This window comes from Eptesicus fuscus, chromosome 9 (assembly GCF_027574615.1).
Source record: "Eptesicus fuscus isolate TK198812 chromosome 9, DD_ASM_mEF_20220401, whole genome shotgun sequence".
Classification (NCBI taxonomy): Eukaryota; Metazoa; Chordata; class Mammalia; order Chiroptera; family Vespertilionidae; genus Eptesicus; species Eptesicus fuscus.
In genome coordinates, this window is record NC_072481.1 from 56,147,602 (window position 1) to 56,170,789 (window position 23,188).

General features: G+C 43.9%; 1 protein-coding gene across 3 annotated transcripts in view; it reads right to left on the reverse strand.

Annotated features, from left to right (window-relative positions):
• The window catches only part of ZZZ3 (zinc finger ZZ-type containing 3), a 107,727-nt gene that overhangs the window by 61,741 nt on the left and 22,798 nt on the right, over positions 1-23,188 (reverse strand). The window lies entirely within an intron of this gene.

Genomic DNA, 23,188 nt, shown 5'->3' on the forward strand with positions numbered 1-23,188 from the left:
ATATCAAAGAGAGAAACCTAGAAATGGCATTCTGGAATGATTCCTCATGGTGTGCCATTCCAAAGTTCTGTCTAATAAAAACAAAGAGTAAAAATCTACCAAGAAAATTCAGATAGCCTTAGGCTGTTTTGTGGATAAAATGTGCTACTGGAGTTCTCAACATGCCAAAGTTTTTTTCATTAACAATAGAGTAGAAACCAATAAAATCCTATCGAATAAAGGGGTGACTAGCAAATTGACCATCACTCCAACACACAAGATGGCCGCCCCCATGTGGACACAAAATGGCCGCTACAAGATGGCCAGCAGGGGAGGGCAGTTGTACACGATCAGACCAGCAGGGGAGGGCAGTTGGGAGGACCCAGGCCTGAAAGGGAGGGCAGTTGGAGGCTATCAGGCCTGCAGGGGAGGACAGTTGGGGGGTGGGGGCAGGCCAGCAGAGGAAGGCTGTTGGGGGCAACCAGGGCTGCAGGGGAGGGCAGTTGGGGGTGACCACGCCATCAGGGGGGGTAGTTGGGGACAACCAGGCCTGCAGGGGAGAGCAGTTGGGGGCAACCAGGCCTGCAGGGGAGGGCAGTTGGGGGTGACCAGGCCGGCAGGGGGGGGGAGGGCAGTTGGGGGCAATCAGGCCGGCAGGGGAGCAGTTAGGCGTCGATCAGGCTGGCAAGGGAGTGGTTAGAGGGTGATCAGGCTGACAGGCAGGCGAGCAGTTGGGAGCCAGCAGTCCTGGATTGTAAGAGGGATCCCAGATTGGAGAGGGTGCAGATTGGGCTGACAGACACAGAAACATACACACACACACACACACACACACACACACACACACACACACGTGCACAAATTTCGTGCACCGGGCCTCTAGTCCTATATAATAAAAGCCTAATATGCTTGCTAAGCATGGGTCAACCGGTTGGCCGTTCAACCAATCGAAGTGCCATCCTATCTAATAAAGAAGAAATATGGAAACTGACCGTCACGCCATCATAAAGATGGCAGCGTCCATAGCCACAAGATGGCAGCACCCAGTCCCCTCAGCCTCGCCGGAGTCCCCCAATCCTTTCAGCCCCGCCGGGGGGACAGCAAGCGCACAGTGTGGCTGGACCCACCCTCAGCCCCCCAGCCGCCTAGGGCCGGCCCGAGGCGCAGGCAAGCCTCGGATGGTGGCTTCCCAGTCACCCAGGGCCGCCAGAGGCTCAGGTAACCAGGGTCGGCTGAGGCTTGCGCTGCCAGCAGTGGCAGCAGCAGAGGTGTGATGGGACGTCGCCTTCCCCTGATCGCTGGGTTTCCTCCCGTCCCTGAGCATTCCTGGACTGTGAGAGGGGGCAGGCCGGGCTGAGGGACCCTCCCTCTAGTACATGAATTGTCATGCACCGGACCTCTAGTATGCTAATGATATGCTAGGGCCACTCAACCGCTCACTATGATGTGCACTGACTACCAGGGGCAGACACTCCGACCAGTAGATTAGCTTGCTACTGGGGTCTGACCAATCAGTTCTGAGGGAGACGGGCCAGACACTCCCTGGAGCCCTTCCGCGGTCCCTCCTTGGCTGGCCAACCTCCTGCATCCCTCCCTGGCCCCGATCGTGCATCAGTGGGGTCCTTCGGCCTGACCTGCACCCTCTCACAATCCGGGACCCCTCGGGGGATGGCAGAGAGCCAGTTTCACCCTGATCCCACAGGCCAGGCCGAGGGACCCCACTAGTGCACGAATTCATGCACCGGGCCTCTAGTATGTCAAATATAACTGGCTTTTTTTAAATCAGAGGAAGATAACAGAGAGTGACTAAGAAACACTGATATCTATTCTCAAACATTTAAAACAATTCTCTATTTACTTTTTTCAAATGTTAAAAAAAGACTAAGTAATACTATAAAAATTTAGCAGAGTTTTAAGTATTCCTAAATTTTAAAGTTGCTATAAATTTTCTTGTAACAAGCAAAGAAGTTAAACTAGTCAAAACTCTTATATTCCCTACATTGTACTCTTCATTTCATTCACTTCACATTTCAAATGTAAGCATTCTACACAAATGCCATATGCTTTCTGGAGCAAATAAACTACTCTGAATTGTGAGAACCTACAACAATATTTATTTAAAATATTTAACTATAGTAACACTTCCAAAGTTTTAAAAAATTAACTATTTTGTGTTTTTAAAAGCATACAAAATGGGAAGCGAATCATCTAAATCCAATTCCTAAGGCCTCTTATTTATTCCTTGCCACAGAGCTTTGCTTGTTACCACGTACTAATAAAATGCATTGACTATTCAAGAATTCCAAAAGCAAATCCAAAATCCAATCTTGACTGAAAAGAATTACTTCTCCTACTGTTTGCAAGCTAAAACAAGTACTACTGTGTCAAATAGATTACAGGACCTCAGATTCATGGCACGTATGAAATTACTTTAAAAGACTACAGAAAATCTCACTAGAAAATATTATCAGTTCTAGTGATACAGTAGTTGTAAGCCACACAATTGACTATGAAAATAAAATTGCAGTCTTAGTTAAATGCAACCCAAGTTATAAAACACTGAAATTGTCTTTAGTTTAATAAGACCTTGGAAAAAACTCAAAAGATTATACTATACACTCATATTTGGTACCCAATTCTTCAGTTGTTATAAGTGAAAATATCAAATATGTGTATTACATTATGTCTTTAAATAATTTTAAAAGAACAAGAGAGGGATATTCCAAGTCAGTTGTAAAAATGTATTTAGGATACTAGTCAAAGACAGAAACACTTTTCCCATTTAAGCTTATCACAGTTACTTGCTACAGAGAGCTAAAACAAATACTTTTTCTTTTAAGGAACTAGAAAAAAATTTTTTACTGAAGGCAAGAGGATGAAAGCAATATAAAAATCAAAAACATATCTGGTGTTAATTGGCTTTTCTTTCTCTTGTCAAATGGGGGTGGGATTTGACTTGCATATTTTCTAAGGGTAACAATATGCTCATGAAATCCTTACACAGGGGGAAGCTGTGGAGAAGAGATTCCTTAAGGGACCCATTGGGAGAACTTCTATAAGGGCAGAAGTAACTGCTCTGTGCTGCCTACTTCCTTCCCTTTTGCTTCATGTGTACTACAACATAGTCATTGCACTCAATGGTGAAGGACACTTAACTTGGGGTGGTGAACAAACAATACAAAATACAGATGATTTATTTATGTATTATAGAATTGTGCACCTGAAACCTATATAATTTTATTAGCCAATGTCAGCCCAATGAATGCACTAAGAAACTTAAAAAAAACAACCTTTACAACTTAAAAAAAAATTTTAATTTAAGAACAGGCAACAGACTTGGGCAGATATTTCTGTCAAGAAGATGTAAAAATAGCCTCAAAAAGCACATGAAAAGATGCTCAACATTTTTAGCTATCAAGGAAATACAAATTAAAACCACAAAGAGATATCAATTCATACTCAGAAGGATGAATACAATAAAAAGATAAGCAATAATAAGTGTTGGCAAGGATACGAAAAAATTGGTATCCTCATACATTGCAAGTGGAAATATGAAACAGTGTAGTTGCTTTGGAAAAGTTTGGCAGTTCCTCAATATATGAAACATAGAATTACCATATGATCCAGGAATACCACTCCTAGATATATACAGGCATATCTCATCTTATTGTGTAGGTCTTTACTGTGCTTCGCAGATGTTGCATTTTTTATAAATTAAAGGCAACACCCTCCACCATCAAAAAGATTATGACTTGCTTTATGTGATACCTACTTTATTGCGGTGGTCTGGAACCAAACCCGCAATATCTCCCAGGTATGCCTGTACCCAAGAAAAAGGAAATATATTCACATGGAAACTTGTTCACAAATATTCATAGCAACATTATTCATAATAGGCAAAATGTGGAAACCCAAATGTCCATAAACTGCTGAATGGATAAACAAAATGTGATTTATAGTGGAATATTATTCAGCCATAAAAAGATGTTGATACATGCTACAACATGGATGAACCTTAAAAACATTATGCTAAGTTAAAGTAGCTATTCACAAAAGGTCACATGACTCCATATATATGAAATGTCCAGAACAGCCAAATTCATAGAGACAAAAAATAGATTAGTGGTTGAAATAAGAGGGTAAAGTAGACTGGAGCTGTGAAAGCAGAAGCCAAGACTGGGGACTCGGGGGATAAAGCTCAGAAAGCAGACACCCCAAGTTTCCTGGGCTGAGTCATCTGCTGCCTGAGGACATCTTTCCCACATATACATCTGCCTTGCCTAGGAGGAAGACAGTCAACACACCCTATTGGAAAACACCTTGCCCTGAGGCCACTTAAGAGATTAAAAGTAACAATTAGCCTCCAGGCAGAAGCAACTGCCCCATCCTGTTGAAAAAAACTCTCACCACACCTGAGGATGATTGCCTGGAGGCAATTCAAGTCGGAATCCTATTAGTCTGTAGACTGAGGTGGTCTCTGGAGGCTTTGAGTCTTTGTCTGATCCAATTAGAAACAGCCTTTAACACTGTCCTGCACTAGAGATTGAGAGGTATAGAGGATCTACCTAAAACATAGTCACAAACCCAAACAGACCACCAAAATGAGGAAACAAAGAAACAACCCAAAATGAAAGAATTAGCAAATTCTCCAGAAGAGATAAATGAAGCAAAGATAAGAAATTTATCTGAAACAGAGTTCAGAGTAATGATGTTAAAAATGCTCAACAGTATGAAAAAGGATATAGTAACTATGAAAAAAGAACAGTCTGAGATAAAGAATGACATAACACACATAAACAACACATTGGAAGGAATACACAGCAGATCAGGGGAAGCTGAGGATCAAATCAGTGAATTAGAAGACAAAGTTGAAAATATCAATCAGAGAATGAAAAAGAAAAAACAATTAAAAAACAGGAGGACAGCTTAAGATAGTTGTGGGACAACATGAAATGTAACAATATTAGAATAGCAGGTGTGCGAGAAGAGGCAGAAAGGGAGAAAGGAATAGAGAAGTGTTTGAAGAAATAATGGCAGAAAACTTCACTAACCTGGTAAAGGAAAAAGTCATACAAGTTCAGGAGGCACAGAGAACCCCAAACAAGAAGAACCCAAACAGGCCCAAGCCCAGACACATCATAATTAAAATGCCAAAAATTAAAGACAAAGAGAGAATCTTAAAGGCAGTAAGAGAAAAGAAAACTGTTACCTACAAAGGAGTCCCCATAAGGCTGACACCTGATTTCTCATCAGAAACCTACAGGCCAGAAGTGAATGGCATGAAGTACTCAAGGTAATGGAAAGCAAGGATCTGAGACCAAGATTATTATATTCAGCAAGGCTATCATTTAAAATAGACAGTCAAATAAAGAGCTTCCCAGACAAAAAAAGGCTAAAGGAGTTCATCACCACCAAGCCAACATTACAAGAAATGCTAAAGGGATTGCTGTAAGTGATTGCTGAGAAGAAGAAACAGAGAGAGAAACCTAGCCATACAGAATTAAAATGGCTATAAATAAGTACTTCTTAATAATAACCCTAAATGTAAATGGATCAAATGCTCCAATCAAAAGGTGTAGGGTAGTGGAATGTATACAAAAACATGAACCAACTATATACTGTCTACAAGAGATCCACCTCAAAACAAAAGACACACACAAGATGAAAAGTGAAGGGATGGAAAAAAATTTTCCATGCAAATGGAGAAGAAAAAAAAGCTGGAGTAGCAAGACTCATATCCGACAAAACAGACTTTAAAAGCATCATGCTAAGCGAAAGAAGCCAGTCAGAGAAAGATAAATATCATATGATCTCACTCATTTGAGGAATATAATGAACAACATAAACTGATGAACAAAAATAGAGCCAGAGAGGGGGAAAATATTCTAGAATATAATAAAAGTAATCCTGTTATTTGCAGATTTTTAATATTTCCTATAACTTTTGTGATATCATACTATGATAGTACAGTTTTGGTAGTATTATATTTAAAATCATTCTTTTCTTGAAATATTAATGTTTATTGCATGTAATCCTATATAATAAAAGCCTAATATGCAAATCAACCAAGCGGCAGAACGATCAGTGAAATGACTGGTCGCTATGACGTGCACTTACCACCAGGGAACAGACGCTTAACGCAGGAGCTGCCCCCAACCCACAGACCCCAGGCCAGCCAAGGTGGGTGCCAGCAGGATAGCCCCACCGATCGCCCCACAGAGAGAGGTGAGCGGCAGCAGCGAGGGCCAGGCCAGCTGGCAAGTAGGCCGGCACCACCCCCCAATAGCCCCGCCAGTCACCTTCCACAGACAGGTGACTCGGGGCCAGAGAGCAGGTGGTGCCAGACCAGCCAAGGCGGGTGCCAGCAGGGGCCCCGATCACTCCACTGGTCACCCCACAGATTGGCCCTGATTGCCAGCCAGGCCTAGGGACCGTACTCATGAACAAATTTCATGCATCGGGCCTCTAGTATTATTATATTTAAACTCGTTTTTCTTGAAATATTAATGTTTCTTACATATAAATGGCTAATTATTTTCTATCTACAATTTGGTAATAGATTTATTTTGTCTATTGTAAAAAAAAATTTTTAAAAAAAGAAAACAAAACACAGTCATTCTTTATGAACTTAAAGGTGCAAAATTCTAAGCAAGTCAATTCCAACAATATATTTGGCATATCAGAAGAACCTGAATGAAGCCAGTGAGGCTGGACCTTAGTAGGCAAAGGAGAAAACATCATGAAATAAGCTTTAAAGCAGAGAGCTGTCAGGCCATGAGGGCTGTGTAAGTTATAGTAGGAATTTGATCTTTGTTTTGTTTTTATTTACTTTTTAAATTTTATTTAAATTTAATTTGGATTATTTGTTCTATTGAAGAGGTTTAAAGAGAGGAATGGCACAATGTGATATAATTTTTTTTTATTCAAAATAATTTTATAAACTGTTTTATCAAAACTCACATTTACAGGATCCAAGGAAAATTCTAAAGAATGTCATTAGATTTTAACAATAAAACAAAACATATTCTCATTACAGCACAGTCCTTAAAAATTATATACATTTTTTAAAGATCATTCTGAGTACTAGGTGAAATGTGAACTCAAAAGCATAATCAGCAAGGAATACTCTAATGACCTAAGATATAAACAGCAATTATATATGACCTGGTAAGCCACAGTAACAACTTGGGATTTTTCTGGGTGAGATGAAAGCCATTTGAGAATCCTGATCAAGGGAGTAACATGATATTGACATTTATTTAAAAGGATCATCCCTCTAGACAGCTATGTACAGAATAGACTGTAGATAGCAAAAGACCAGAAACATGGAGGATGATTTCAGAGGCTATTATTCCTCTAGAAGAAATAATAGTGCAGTATCAGTGAAAGGAGTAAGAAATTATCCACTTCAACACAGATTTTGGAAACAGGCCCAACAGAATTCTCTAATACACTGTATGTGGGGCTTTAAGAGAAAATAAAATAAAATCAAAATTTCTTTTTTTTAAATATATTTTATTGATTTTTTTTTTTACAGAGAGGAAGGGAGAGGGATAGACAGTTAGAAACATAGATGAGAGAGAAACATGGATCAGCTGCCTCCTGCAAACCCCCCACTGGGGATGTGCCTGCAACCAAGGTACATGCCCTTGACCGGAATCGAACCTGGGACCCCCAGTCCGCAGGTTCTATCCACTGAGCCAAACTGGTCAGGGCCAAATCAAAATTTCTTAATCTACTCTCTCCTATACTTAGGGGTGGGTACTCCTCAAGGTTCTAAGTCCCCATTCTATTACCGCCTTCTTTTATTCCTGTACAACAAGCATGTCAAACTCAAAGGCTAACACAGGCCAAATAAACAAGGTTTAAGTTTATGTGGGCTGCAAAAAAACAAAAGTTTCAAGTTTCATACGAATGTAGGTTTATTTCGATAGAGACATGCTGAATACAAAGGGCTGAAATAAATGAGTAATCGTTAACATAAAATAATAGAACATTTTTTAAAAATTAGTATTTTTTCTTGAACATAAACTTACCAGACACTGAATAACTGCACAAATTAGTAAGCAAAACGCAAATAAACCTATTTTTCTTGTTCTCCGAAAGCGAACTATTTCCTATTGTGCACACCAAACAAGTCAGTCCAAGACTAATGACGTGGCAATCAGCTGCTAAAACATTCACTGCTAGTATTAGTGGAGAGAAATGGTGCACCTGCACGTAAGGCGCATAAGGGAAATGAATGCAACACAATTATAGTAATCAGTCATTAGCGAACGTTTTAGTTCGTTATTAATAATTATGTATAAAAGGATATTGTAAAAATTAGGTTCTGAAATTTTTATTAAAACGTTTCTTACATACCGTTTTATTGGCTGGGCCGCAAAAATATTTGTTGTGGGCCGCGAGTTTGACATGCTTGCTATTCAATAACTTCAAATATTGAGCTATGTCAGCTTCTACATTTCCCCTCAGAGCTTCAGTTCCATAGGTCCACTGCCTGCTGGATGCCACAAAAACGTCAAATTCTACTTTTTCAAAACTGAATTCATCCTCTTCCCTTTAGCCCCAATACCAATAACTGGTTCCTCTGTCAGAATTACTTCATCTAAATAAATGACACTACAAAATACCCTATTGTCCACAGAAAGAATATATGCATCCCTATGTTCATTGCAGCATTATTTATAATAGCTAAGATCTAAAAACAGCCCAAGTGCCCATCAGTAGATGAATGGAAAAAACTGTGGTACATTTACACAGTGGAATAAATACCCTGTATCTGAAAAAGGATCTCTTAACCTTTGAGATAGCATGTAAGGACCTGGAGGGTTTTATGCTAAGCGAAGTAAGCCAGCCAGAGAAAGACAAGGATCACATGATCTCACTCATATGTGGAATCTAATTAACAAAATAAACTGATAGACAAAATAGATTCAGAGACATGGAACAGACTGATAAATCTTAGAAGGGAGGAGGGGGCAGGGGGGAGGGGAGAAAAGGAAGACATTAACCAAAGAACTTACATGCATATATGCACAACCCACAGACACAGACAATAGTGCATTGGTTTGGGGGAGGGCAGGAGTGGGAAGGGTCAAAGGGGGAGAAAAAGGAGACATGTAATAATTTGAACAATAAAATGGGGGGGAAATACCCTATTGTCCAAAACAAAACCTCAAGAGTAAACTTTGCTGGAGGACCAAGATGGCGGCATAGGGCAGACGCCTGATTGTTGCCTACCACAACAATTTTGAAGCTGCAGCTGGAAAACGGAGCAGACACCATCCAGAGCAATGGCTGGAGGAAATGCTGAGAGGGAATTGACCGATGGGAGTTGGGATCGGGAAGATGAGGCCCAGCTGGGTCCCGGATCCAGGTGCGCTCGCCCGGCCACTGGTCGCCGCTGCAGACCCGAGTGCCGCCGCAGCGACCTTGGACCAGCCCGCCGTGCACCGGGCGCACCGGAGCTTCGCCGAGCCCACCGCCCAGCGAGTTCCATGGCAGCCGCCCCGAAGCTTTGAGAGAATGGCCAAGGGAATTGCTGGGGGGGAATTGACCGACTGGAGTTGGGATCTAGAAGACGAAGCCCCGCTGAGTCCCGGGTCCAGGTGAGGCCACACGCCCCTGGGTCCAGGTGAGGCCGCGCGCCCCTGGGTCCGGGTGTAGCTGAATCCCGGGTTCGGGTGAGGCCGTGCGCCCCTGGATCCGGGTGAGGCTGGGTCCCGGGTCCGGGTGAGGCCACGTGCCCCTGGGTCCAAGAGAGGCCACACGCCCGGGGGTCCGGGTGAGGCCACGCGACCCTGGGTCCGGGTGAAGCTGGATCCCGGGTCCGGGTGAGGCCGTGCGCCCCTGGGTCCGGGTGCAGCTGGATCCCGGGTCCGGGTGAGGCCGTGCCCCTGGGTCCGAGTGAAGCTGGATCCCGGGAGAGGCCACGCGCCCCTGGGGTCCGGGTGAAGCTGGAACCCGGGTCCGGGTGAGGCCATGCACCCCTGGGTCTGGGTGAGGCTGGGTCCCGGGTCCGGGTGAGGCCACGCGCCCCTAGGTCCAGGTGAAGCTGGATCCTGGGTCCGGGTGAGGCCGTGCGCCCCTGGGTCCGGGAGAGGCCACGCGCCCCGGGGTCCGAGTGAAGCTGGAACCCGGGTCCGGGTAAGGCCATGCACCCCTGGATCTGGGTGAGGCTGGGTCCCGGGTCCGGGTGAGGCCATGCGCCCCTGGATCCGAGTGAGGCTGGGTCCCGGGTCCAGGTGAAGCCGCGCGCCCCCGGGTCCAGGCGAAGCTGCGCGCCCCTGGGTCCGGGTGAAGCTGGATCCCGGGTCCGGGTGAGGCCGTGCGCCCCTGGGTCTGGGAGAGGCCACGCGCCCCAGGGTCCAGGTGAGGCTGGGTCCCAGGTCCGGGTGAAGCCGCGCCCCTGGGTCTGGGTGAGGCCGTGCGCCCCTGGGTCCGGGAGAGGCTACGCACCCCAGGGTCCAGGTGAGGCTGGGTCCCAGGTCCAGGTGAGGCCATGCGCCCCTGGGTCCGGGAGAGGCCGCGCGCCCCTGAGTCCAGGTGAGGCCGCGCGCCCCTGGGTCCGGGCGAGACCAAACCAGAGGGAGTCGGACCTGCATTACCATCATTTGTCCACCATCCAGAGCTGAAAAGTCAGTGCCGATATGTACACATAAGGAACTGGTGGACATTGAAATCGGGTCTCAAAAGAACTGTTGGTCCAGAAAGAAACTTACTACAGACTGATTCATTTGACTGTCAGCATAACTATTATTGCTCGTCTCACATTCGGTTCTTATAAGTATATTTCTAGTGACACATGATCTCGCTCATCTAGGGGAAATGATGAACAACATAGACTGATGAACAAGAACAGACCCAGAAACAAGGAGGCATCGATCGGACTGTCGGGCCTCAGAGGGAGGGTAGGGGAGGGTGGGGGTAGGGGGGAGAGATCAACCAAAGGACTTGTGTGCATGCATACAAGCCTAACCAATGGTTGGGGACAACAGGGGGGTGGGGGCATCTGTGGGGAGGGGTGGGGGATGGGAATGGGGGGATGAGGACAAATATGTGACACCTTAATCAATAAATTAAAAATTTTTAAAAAAAAAGAGTAAACTTTTAATTTTCTTTTTCGTTATAATCCAAATCACCCATCCATGCACATATCTAATCATTCATCATATCCTATATAATAAAAGCCTAATATGCTAAGTGTCTGGTTGACTGTTCAACCAATCAAAGCGTAATATGCTAATGATATGCTAAGGCTGCTCAACAGCTCACTATAATGTGCACTAACCACCAGGGGGCAGACAGACAACTGGTCAACCAGTCACTATGATGTGCACTGACCACCAGAGGGCAGACGCTCTGAACAGATTAGCTTGCTGCTGGGGTCCGGCCAATCTCAACTGAGGGAGACAGGCCGAACACGCCCTGGAGCCCTCCCGCAGTTCCTCCCCAGCTGGCCAACCTCCTGCATCCCTCCCCGGCCCTAATCGTGCACCAGTGGGGTCCCCTCAGACTGGCCTGCGCCCTCTCGCAATCCGGGACCCTTCAGGGGATGTTGGAGAGCCAGTTTCAGCTCGATCCCACAGGCCAGGCCGAGGGACCCCACTGGTGCACGAATTCATGCAATAGGCCTCTAGCATCCTACATAATAAAAAGGTAATATGCAAATTGCATCACTCTGCTACGCCCACGATTGGGCCGGCTGGAGGCGCGGGGGGCGAGACTCAGGGTGGCCGATTGGCTGGCGGTAGGAGCGGGGGGCGGGGACTCGCGAGTTCCCGCCCCCCGCTGGCTGGCGCTGCGGGAGGACCCATGGGGCCGGCGGAAGGAAGATGCCGAAGGCTGAGGGCGGGACTCAGGAGGCACTCTGATCGGCGGGTGGCCAGAGGAAAACTGGTGCCGGCAGCCAGGTAAAGGAAAGTCTATTGCACGAAACTTCGTGCAACGGGCTTCTAGTATATATATATTTTTGGTACATAACGTGCCCTTTTGTTGTTGTTGTTGTTGTTGTTGTTGTTGTTGTTAATCCTCACCTGAGGATATTTTTTCCATTGATTTTTAGAAAGAATGGAAGGGAGGGAGAGAGGAAAAAATCATCAATGTGAGACACACTGATGTGTGTCCTCCTGCAAGTGCCTGGGCTGGATCAAGCCTGCAACTGAGGTATGAGCTCCTGAACAGAATGGAAGCCATGATGGGGTGACACTCTAACTACTAATTAACTGGCTAGGGTTGCACTTTAATAATGTCACACCACAATGGTAAGGAAGATCATTTAATTTGCTTTCTCTGGCCGAAACCGGTTTGGCTCAGTGGATAGAGCGTCGGCCTGCGGACTGAAGGGTCCTGGGTTCGATTCCTGGTCAAGGGCATGTGCCTTGGTTGCGGGCACATCCCCAGTAGGGGGTGTGCAGGAGGCAGCTGATCGATGTTTCTCTTTCATCGATGTTTCTCTCTATTCCTCTCCCTTCCGCTCTGTAAAAATCAATAAAATATATATATTTTTAAATAATAATAATTTGCTTTCTCTGACTTATGATAAGTAGGTGAGTAGTATGTAAATTAATGCTCTAATATTAGTTCAAAGAAAAATCTAAGGGAGTAAAACCTTCAACATAAGATTGTATTGTTCCATTTAAGAAGTAAAAAATCTCAGGCTAATTCCCAAAACATGAAAGGTCCACATGCATAATTTATGAATCAGAGCTTCAACTGTGAAAGCAAATTAATTCAACCAAGGCAAATGAGACTAGAAGAGATTTTGGACAGAAATTCTAAAGGTACCATGTACCATGGTAGGAAAAAAGAGACAGTTCTAGAAACTGACAAAAATCATCAGAGATGGCACAAAAACCTGAAGAGAGTAACATAATCAAACTATGTTTAGGCTATTGGGTCCCAAAAACTGGTCTTTGGTGAGGTGAGTGAAATACAAAAAAGTATTTCATTTTCCATAAAGCTATATTTACTCAATAAGTGCAACATGAGGTTTCTGCAAATTGTCTACTCGTTTTTTTAACAAAATTAAAAGTTGGCAACTCCAAGCTAATCCCCAAAGTTTTTTTGGAAATTATATTGAACTGGTATATAAATTTTTATAATTTTTTGCTAATTGAATACAGTAATTTGGAACCACTGAAGTTGTAATAAAACTGGTATTATGATGTATACAAAATTACGTATTAAAAAATAAAAATTATGAGACTGTCATTTCTAAATATTATTCAATAATTCCAATTCATATTAGCTGATCAAAGGAGTACTGAACAAAGTAAAAAGATAAAACAAGTAAATATAGAGATAAGAGTTTTAAAAACCCATTTTTAAGCCATTTTTCTATTACAGAATTATTAACCAAGAGACCATGTCCTATGAACTTCCTAATTATACAGAGGCCTGGTGCATGAAATTCATGCACGGTGGGGGGTGTTCCTCAGCCCGGCCTGCACCCTTTCCAATCTGGGATCCCTCTCACAATCCGTGACTACTGGCTCCTAACCACTCACCTGCCTGCCTGCCTGATTGCCCCTAACCTCTTCTGCCTGCCAGCCTGATCACCCCCTAACCACTACCCTGCCGGCCTGATTGAGGCCTAACTGCTCCCCTGCCGACCTGATCGCCCCCAACTGCCCTCCCCTGCCGGCCTGATCGCCCCCAACTGCCCTCCCCTGCCGAACCTGATCGCCCCCAAGTGCCCTCCCCTGCCAGCCTGATCGCCCCCAGATACCCTCCCCTGTAGGCCTGGTTGCCCCTAACTGCCCTCCCCTGCCAGCCATCTTGTGATGATGTCACGGCAGCCATCTTGTGACGGCGTCACACAAGGGCTTCATGCGTGACGCCACCTAGGCTTTTATTATATAGGATGCTGATTTACATGCAATAATTCCATTAACTCCTCAAATTTTATTATTCATTCCTATACTGGCAATTTCAAGTAGTAAAATAATGAACTTTTATTTATGTAGTGTTTACTTTCAGAAGTATTAAAAAAAGTGGGGGGGGGGCGGTTTAACTAGTGCATTGGACCAATTTCATCAAAATTTTTTAAACTGATGCCAGGCAGGAAAAAGTTTAGTCAAAGAACAGTCTAAAGTAAAAAAAATTATACAGATTATACTCAGATATAATAAAAATATATGTGTGAGAAGGAGTAAAATTTGGGTAACAGTGTTATAATGACCTGTAAACACACAACAAATTATCTTTCATAAACACCTATATGTAACTCCACATAGAAGACAAATTCAAAGTTGTTGATAAAATTCACAAATACTATTTTTTAAAATATATTTTTATTAACTTCAGAGAGGAAGGGAGAGGGAGAGAAAGAAACATCAATGATAAGACAGAATCATTGATCTGCTACCTCCTATACGCCCCCTACTGGGAATCGAGCCTGAAACCTAGGCATGTACCCTTTATCGGAATCGAACCCAGGACCCTTCAGTCCGCAGGCCGATGCTCTATCCACTGAACCAAACCAGCTAGAGCCATAAATATTATTTTATTTTTCCAAAGACTTACAAATTCAACATCACAGATGAATTGTCAACAGAAAATCTTCTAGTGCCAAATATATCAACCTTTCCACAATAATTATCTTTTTAAAATAAATTTTAAATAAATATATAGTGTCAAGTGAAGGAGTTTGCTTAACTATTGTTCATTTTATAGCAATGGAGGGAAATGACAAAAACCATCATATGTAGGAGATACTTTGACTAAAAATACTTTAAAGGTACCCATTAGTTTTCCAAATTCAAAAAATGGACTGCATCATAAGGGGCGGGGGGGAAAGCCTCATTATAGTTATCCAAATTTCCTTTTAATACAATAGCTATTTCTATTTCCCCAGATTCAGCATTAAAAAACTTTACCCAGATCTGCCACTGTTACTCAGTGGTTGAGCATCGACCCATGAAACAGGAGACCATGGTTTCATTCCTGGTCAGGGCACATGCCCAGGTTGCAGGTTCGATCTTCAGTAGGGGGCATGTAGGAGGCAGCCGATCAATGATTCTCTCTAATCACTGATGTTTCTATCCCTCTCTCCTTCTCCTTTCCTCTCTCTGGAATCAATAAAAAACATACTGTTCATGTCTGGGTCTTTTGACCGTTTCCCCTGAGTATAAAGTCATTACAGTTTTGTATTTTAACTTCAAATAAGCTCCTTAGAAATAGAGAATAAAATCAAAGAGTACTTTTCTCTTTCCAGAGGTGAAATCTAAAGTTACTCTTTAATATAGCTAACTCAGCCAGACTCGAGAAATCTAGTGGTTTGTAAACAAACTATTAACTGCTCTTAATTATATATTAACAAAGCATGTTTATTTCTGTAGTAAAAGCTCTGACCTTTTGAACAAATTAAAGAAAGCTAGGAATGTGAGGATAGAAAATATTTGAAAACCATGGAAATACACAAAGTTCAGTCTTTGAATAATTCTGTAAACATACCCATCAAAGGTGATTTGTCTACATGGTATAAACACAGCTACAGCATAAATTTGAAAGTCATCTGAGTATAATGGGGGGGAAAGTTTTAGGTTCCAATCCAAACTAAACCACTTACTAGTTGTGTGACTTCTGACACTAAATCCTCATCTGTGAAATGGGGAAAAAACCTTCGTACCACATAGAATTATCCTGTGAATTAAATGAAAGATTTTAAGTACCCCCAGTACATAATATATAATCAATAGATGCATGTAATGTTGATTGTTAACACTTACCGTATTTTCCAGCGTATAAGACGACTTTTTTTTAAAATATATTTTATTGATTTTTTACAGAGAGGAAGAGAGAGGGATAGAGAGTTAGAAACATCGATGAGAGAGAAACATCGATCAGCTGCCTCTTGCACACCCCCTACTGGGGATGTGCCCGCAACCAAGGTACATGCCCTTGACCGGAATCGAACCTGGGACCCTTGAGTCCGCAGGCCGACGCTCTATCCACTGAGCCAAACCGGTTTCGGCTAAGACGACTTTTTAACCCAAGAAAATCTTCTATACGCCCAGTCGTCTTATACGCTGGAAAATACGGTATTATGTTAAATGATAGGCACCATACTTTGTACGCATTATCTCATTTAATCCTACCAGACCTGAGGCCCTGAACCTAACTGTCCCCTATACCTGGGCTCCTGAGGTCCCCTATACCTGGGCTCTTTAATAAGAGAAAAAATCAACATGATATAGAAAAATGTTAGTTACATGCAAACAAGTGGTTAGAATAAGATGGAACTTGGAGACATTGTAGAAAATAGGTCTACCTTTCATCTAGCGCCAATATTCCACCTCAGAGTCTGAATCAACCAAAGTATCGATCACCTGTTGGACTGTGATAAGCCTAGACCTACTTCGCTTTCGTGTTGAAGTGCTTGGTTCATCAGCCGCTCGTTTCATTGTTAATTTTCAGAATTTTTTCACGTCAAATCACACAAAGTCAATTCCAACACATGGAGGCAAACATTTGCAATGGCTAACCATGAGGTTTGACCACGATTGGTTGGTTATTTTTAGTTTGTGACGCATTTTTTCACGTACTAGGCAAAGTACCGAAAATTAGGTACAGCGGTATAGCGGCAGATTCGGAAATTACCGAAAAATCGGTACAGTGGTCTGGTAGGGTTAAAACTCTCAAAAAAACTATGGAAGTAGATATTATTCCCATTTTACACACGAGGCTTAAAAGTTAAATACTTTATCCAATACACAGCGAATTAAATGGCAAAAGAGTCTTAACAACTCTTCTGATATTATGTGCTTTAATACAACTTTCTCATACCTTCACAATAATCTCAAAAATGAGCTAGGCATCGTCTTCATTTCTAGTATGTGGCAACAACTTAAGAAATGCCTATGGCCAAAACCGGTTTGGCTCAGTGGATGGAGTGTCGGCCTGCGGACTCAAGGGTCCCAGGTTCGATTCCGGTCAAAGGCATGTACCTTGGTTGCAGGCACATCCCCAGTAGGGGGTGTGCAAGAGACAGCTGATCGATGTTTCTCTCTCATCGATGTTTCTAACTCTCTATCCCTCTCTCTTCCTTTCTGTAAAAAAAATCAATAAAATATATTAAAAAAAGAAAAAAAAGAAAGAAATGCCTATGATCATACAACTAATACAACCAGAATTTAAACCTAGGTCCCTACCTAAACCAGAGTTTAATCCATAAGACTCTGATTTTCTACTACATTATACTAATCCTACCTAATAAAAGAGTAATATGCAAATTAATCCCAATTCCGGTACACCCACAAGCCACGCCCCCCAGCCAATCAGGAGCAAATATGCAAATAAACCCAACCAAGATGGCTACAGCCACAGAGAGCAGGAGGGAGGCTTGGGTTTCCCCGGCAACAGAGGAAGCCAAGCTTTCCGCCTGCCGTTGCCAGCCTAAGCATCCACTCAAGGCTACAAAGTTTCAATTATAGAAGGTAAATAAATCCAAACAGAAATGGCGGCAGCTACAGAGCTGGAAAGAGCAGGAGCAAGGGTTGCCCCCGGCAATGGAGGAAGCAAAGCTTGTGCAACCCTGGCTAGCCTAGGCCTCCGCTCCAGGCTACAATTATAGAAGATACACAAACCTCAACAGAAATGGCTGCCGGCCATGAAGTGAGCAGGAGGCTTGGCTCCGCTCCAGGCTACAAAGTTTCAATTGTAGAAGATACATAAATCCCAGATACCAGGGCCTCTGCTTGGGTCGCCAGGGGGCGTGGCCGGCCTGCAAACCACCACAGGCCCTTCACCCGGGCCGCCCCACACCCCAAGGGAACCCCCCACCCTTATCTGGGATACCCTTCAGGGCAAACAAGCTGGCCCCCACCCATGCACCAGGCTTCTATCCTATCTAATAAAAGAGTAATATGCAGATTGACCATCACTCCAACACACAAGATGGCTGCCCCCATGTAGTCAAAGATCCTGCCCCCATGTGGACACAAGATGGTCAGCAGGGGAGGGCAGTTGGGAGGGACCAGGCCTGCAAGGGAGGGCAATTGGGGGCAATCAAGCCCGCAGGGGAGGGCAGTTAGGGGTGACCAAGCTGGCAGAGGAGGGAAGTTGGGGGTGACCAGGCCTGCAAGGGACAGCAGTTGGGGGGGACCAGGCCTGCAGGGTAGAGCAGTTAGGGGTGACCAGGCCTGAAGGGGAGGGCAGTTAGGGGCAAACACGCTGGCAGGGGAGCAGTTAGGCATCAATCAGACGGGCAGGGAAGTGGTTGGGGGGTGATCAGGCTGGCAGGCAGAAGCGGTTAGGGGCAATCAGGAAGGCAGACAGGCGAGCAGTTGGGAACCAGTATTCCTGGATTGTGAGAGGGATGTCCAACTGCCCGTTTAGGCCCGATCATGGTGGGATCGGGCCTAAACAGGCAGTCGGACATCCCTCCAGGGGTCCCAGATTGGAGAGGGTGCAGGCTTGCCTCAGGGACAACCCCCAACCCCGCCGTGCACAAATTTTGTGCACTGGGCCTCTAGTCCTCTCTAATAAAATGGTAATATGCAAATTGACCATCACTCCAACACACAAGATGGCCACCCCCATGTAGTCAAAGATGGCTGCCCCCATGTGGAGACAAGATGACCACCACAAGATGGCCGGCAGGGGAGGGCAGTTGTGGGCAATCAGGCCAGCAGGGGAAGGCAGTTGGGAGAGACCAGGCCTGCAAAGGAGGGCAGTTGAGAGGGACCTTGCCTGCAGGAAAGGACAGTTAGGGGCGACCAGGCCGGGAGGGGAGGGCAGTTAGGGGTGACCGGACCAGCAGGGGAGGGCAGTTAGGGGCAACCATGCCTACAGGGAGGGTAGTTGGGAATGACCAGGCCTTCAGGAGAGGGCAGTTGGGGGGACACCAGGCCTGCAGGGGAGGGCGGTTCGGAGGGACAAGGCCTGCAGGTGAGGGCAGTTGGGGGGGACCAGGCCTGTAGGAGAGGGCAGTTGGGGGGGAACCAGGCCAGCAGGGGAGGGCAGTTAGGGGTGACCAGGCTGGCAAGGAAGGGCAATTAGGGGTGACCAGGCCAGCAGGGGAGGGCAATTGGGGGCGACCAGGCCTGTAGGGGAGGACAGTTAGGGGCAACCAGGCTGGCAGGGGAGGGCAGTTGGTGGTGACCAGGCAGGCCTGCAGAGGAGGACAGTTAGGGACGACCAGGCCGGCAGGGGAGAGCAGGCCGGCAGGGGAGAGCAGTTAGGGGCAATCAGGCTGGCAGGGGAGCAGTTAGGCGTCAATCAGGCTGGAAGGGGAGTGGTTAGGGGGTAATCAGGCTGGCAGGCAGAAGTGGTTAGGGGCAATCAGGCAGGCGAGCAGTTGGGAGCCAGCAGGCCTGGATTGTGAGAGGGATGTCCGACTGCCCGTTGAGTTGGGATCGGGCCTAAACAGGCAGCTGGACATCCCTCAGGGGACCCAAATTGGAGGGTGCAGGCTGAGCTGAGTGTCACCCTTCCCCCCCCACCCCCCCCATGCACGATTTTCGTGCACCGGGCCTCTAGTAATTCTATAAACACTGTGAATGAAGAAATTTTTAGCCCTAGCCAGTTTGGCTTAGTGGATAGAGGGTCAGCCTGCGGACCAAAGGGCACCAGGTTCAATTCCAGTCAAGAGCACATGCCCGGATTGTGGGCTCAATCCCAAGTAGGGGGTGTGCAGAAGACAGCCAATCGTTGTTTCTCTCTCATCACTGATGTTTCTATCTCTCTCCCACTCTCCCTTCCTCTCTGAAATAAATAAAAAATATATTAAAAAACATTTTTAAAAAAATAAAAAAAGAACTCCTCCCAGGAGAAAATAAGATAGACTATGTATGAAAAAATAGATTGATACATGATCTATGTTAATTAATGCTTCTTCCCAATGGCTATCAACATTCAAGTTGGCCAGAACTTGAAATACATATTTACTTGAGAATGTCAACTTTATACTTACATGAAATCTGTAAGAACAAAAAATAGCCCAGTGCTTATTAAAGGATAAGATATTTTGACAGTACTATTATTGTTTTCTGTAGTATGTTTCTTGCATCATTGAGCCAAACTAGAGAAGAGAGTATTATATTTCTTTGTAAGTCAGTTTCTCCTGCAAAGTCATTCCCTCTCTTTGTTCATAAAGAGGGAAAGGATATCCATCTATGGAAGAGACATGAATCTATCTATGGAGAAATGTGAGACCCAAACACAAGGCAATGCATAAGGCCTGATACCAAAAGTGCACATCATTTTATTGATTTATTTTTATTTATTTTCTTTTTACCTCTTTAAAGAGAAAACTTAGAGAAACAAGCCAATTAAATAGTTAATACTGATACATGATTAAACATAGGATTTTTATTCTTGAAATTACAATTTTTTCATCTAGAATTATTTTTACTTTGGGTTTTAGTCTTGACAATATTTTTAAATGTTTAAAAGAAACAACTAGCCCTGACCAGTGTGGCTCAGTGGATAGAGCGTCGGCCTGCGGACTGAAGGGTCCCGGGTTCGATTCTGGTCAAGGGCATGTACCTTGGTTGCAGGCACATCCCCAGTAGGAGGTGTGCAGGAGGCAGCTGATCGATGTTTCTCTCTCATCGATGTTTCTAACTCTCTATCCCTCTCCCTTCCTCTCTGTAAAAAATCAATAAAACATAAAAAAAAAAGAAACAAACAAACAAACAACTAGCCCAGGTGGTGTGACACAGTAGTTGAGTACTACCCATGAACCAGGAGGTCACAGTTCAATTCCCACTCAGGGCACAGGCCTGGACTGCAGGATCAATCCCCGGTAGAGGGTTGCAGGAGGCAGCAGATCAATGATTCTCTCTCATCATTGATGTTTCTATTTCTCTCCCTTCCTCTCTGAAATCAATAAAAAATATATATTTAAAAATAAAAAGTAAAAATAAATCAATAAAAAAAAGGAATAACTACTTTTTTGTCCTGGCTGGTATGACTCAGTTGGTTGGGCATTGTTCCGTGCACTGAAGGATTGCTGGTTTGATTCTCATCATGGCATATGGTCATGGCACATACTCGGGTGGCAGGCTTGATCCCTGTTTGGGGGCATGCAGGAGGCAACTGAATCAATGCTCTCATATCAATGTTCCTCTCTCTCTCCCTCTTCCTTCCTCTCTAAAAAAAAATCAATAAAAATATTTTTAAAAATAATAATAAAAGAAACAACTACTTTTTTAAACCAAAAGTTCACCTGATTTTTGTCAAAGGTAAAACTACAGAAGAATGAAAAAGGAAGTTTCAATTTATTATGCTGGATTAACTAGATATCCACATGGAATAAAATGTGTTTTTGACTATTACCAAATGTCATACACAAAAATCAATTCAGACAGACAATGGATCTATATGTGAAGAGTAAAAAAATAATGCTTTTTAGCCCTAGTCCATTTGGCTCAGTGGATAGAGCGTCAGCCTGGGGACTGAAGGGTCCCGGGTTCGACTCCAATCAAGGGCACATGCCTAGGGTTGCCAACTCGACCCCCAGTAGGGGCGTGCAGGAGGCAGCCGATTGATGGTTCTCTCATTGATGTTTGTTTCTCTCTCTCTCTCTCTCTCTCTCTCTGTCTGTCTGTCTCTCTCTCTCTCTCTCCTTCTTCCTTTCTCTCTAAAATCAGTAAAAATATTTTTTTTAAAAATAATGCTTTTTTGAAAAGAAAAGAAAAAAAAAACAAAAAACAGGAGAGCATCTCCATGATCTTGGAGTAGGCAAAGATTTCCTTATAAAACAATTCGCAAAAAAAAAAAAAGTTTTGTAAAAAATAGATCAATTGGATTATATTATAGTTTGAAACTTCTGTCCAGCAGAAAACATCAACACTTAAGAAAATAAATATGTAACCCACAGAGTGGGAGAAAATATTTGCAACTCATGCCTAAAATACATTTCAAAAATTCGAATAAACCATAACAACAAGCCAGAGAAGCCAATATTTTTTTATCGCTTCCGTGGATATTTTTCTATTGATTTTTAGAGAGAGAGGGCAAGACAGAGAGAAACATCGATGTGAGAGAAACATGCTGACTGGTTGCCTCCTGCACTTGCCCCAACTAGGGCCCAAGCCAGGGAGGAGCCTGCAACTGATGTACACGCCCTTGACCTCAATCAAACCTGGCATCCTTCAGTCAGCAGGCCGACACTATCCACTAAGCCAAACTAGCTAAGGTCCAGTATTTTTATTTTTTATATATTTTATTGATTTTTTACAGAGGAAGAGAGAGGGATAGAGAGTTAGAAACATCGATGAGAGAGAAACATCGATCAGCTGCCTCTTGCACACCCCCTACTGGGGATGTGCCCGCAACCAAGGTACATGCCCTTGACCAGAATCGAACCTGGGACCCTTGAGTCCGCAGGCCGACGCTCTATCCACTGAGCCAAACCGGTTTCGGCAGGTCCAGTATTTTTTAAATGGGCAAAGACTTGACCAGGCATTTCATACACAATAGAGATACAATTAGCTAATAACATGAAATGATGCTCTACTTTTATCAATCATCAAAGAAACAAAAACCAACAATAAGATTTTTTTTTTTTTAAGACAAAACCAAATATTGACAAGAATGTAGAGCACCAGAACTCTGATATGCTACTGGCAGGAGTGTAAATTGATACAACCACTTTGAAATACTATTTCGCATATCTACAGTTCAATAAATACACTCTATCTGACCCAACCATTTCAATCCTAGGTATATGCCCAATTTCTATTTCATGCATACATATGGAAAAAAAATGCATGTATATGTACATCTAAAGATATGTACAGCAATGCTCATAGGAGCACTATTTGTGACTAACTAAATGTCCATCAACAAGAAATATAACTTGCTGATTAGTCACACAATGAAATAGTATACAGCAATAAAAATAAGTTAAAAGTTCATGCAACAATATAAAACTCACAAGCATACTGTTTAGCCAAATAAGACACAAAGGAGAGCGTACTGTATGTCTCTGTTGATGTAAAATTCAAGAACAGGTAAAACTAATGTGTGGTGATACAGTTAATTTACTAGTAAGATGGCTGACCCCATCTACATGTACCCCATCTACACGCACATATGCACACACACATACATGGCACACAATGCAAGTAACACCATAGTCCTTCCATGAAATGTTATACGGCTAATGAGGCAGTCTAACACACAATTCTCTCTAGAGAGCAAAAAAATAAGGCTGAAACTGTCTCAGTGACCAAGCAACAGAAGGAAACAGCCCTAA